This window comes from Somniosus microcephalus, chromosome 25, assembly GCF_052327205.1.
Source record: "Somniosus microcephalus isolate GS21.2 chromosome 25, FLI_Smic_1.0, whole genome shotgun sequence".
In the NCBI taxonomy this organism is placed as follows: domain Eukaryota; kingdom Metazoa; phylum Chordata; class Chondrichthyes; order Squaliformes; family Somniosidae; genus Somniosus; species Somniosus microcephalus.
In genome coordinates this window covers 56534190-56534617 of record NC_141011.1, presented here as the reverse complement: position 1 = coordinate 56534617, position 428 = coordinate 56534190, and positions in this window count along the sequence as shown.

Below are 428 nucleotides of genomic sequence, written 5' to 3'. Positions count from 1 at the left end.
AAAATGGGCCGGAGCAGGGATTAAGACCTATATCCTTTAATATCGCGCAACCATTGAACAAGTCAGTGTAAACCTCTCAAAATGTGTTTTCGTCAACTAATCTAAGCAGATGATTTTAAGCTTTTGGTGGAGCGGGAGGAACAGGAAAGTCCCCTCCACTGTCTTCAAACTGCAGGTTTGCCTAGAGTTTAAACTTTGCACCCTAGTTTTCAAACCCCTCCATGGCCTCGCCCCTCCCGCTCTCTCTAACCTTCTCCAGCCCCACAACCCTGAGATCTCTGCACTCTCTAATTCTGGCCTCTTGAGCATCCCTGATTATAATCGCTCCACCAGTGGCGGCCGTGCCTTCAGCTGCCTGGGCCCTGAGCTCTGGAGTTCCCTCCCTAAACCTCTCCGCCTCTCTCCTCCTTTAAGGCGCTCCTTAAAAC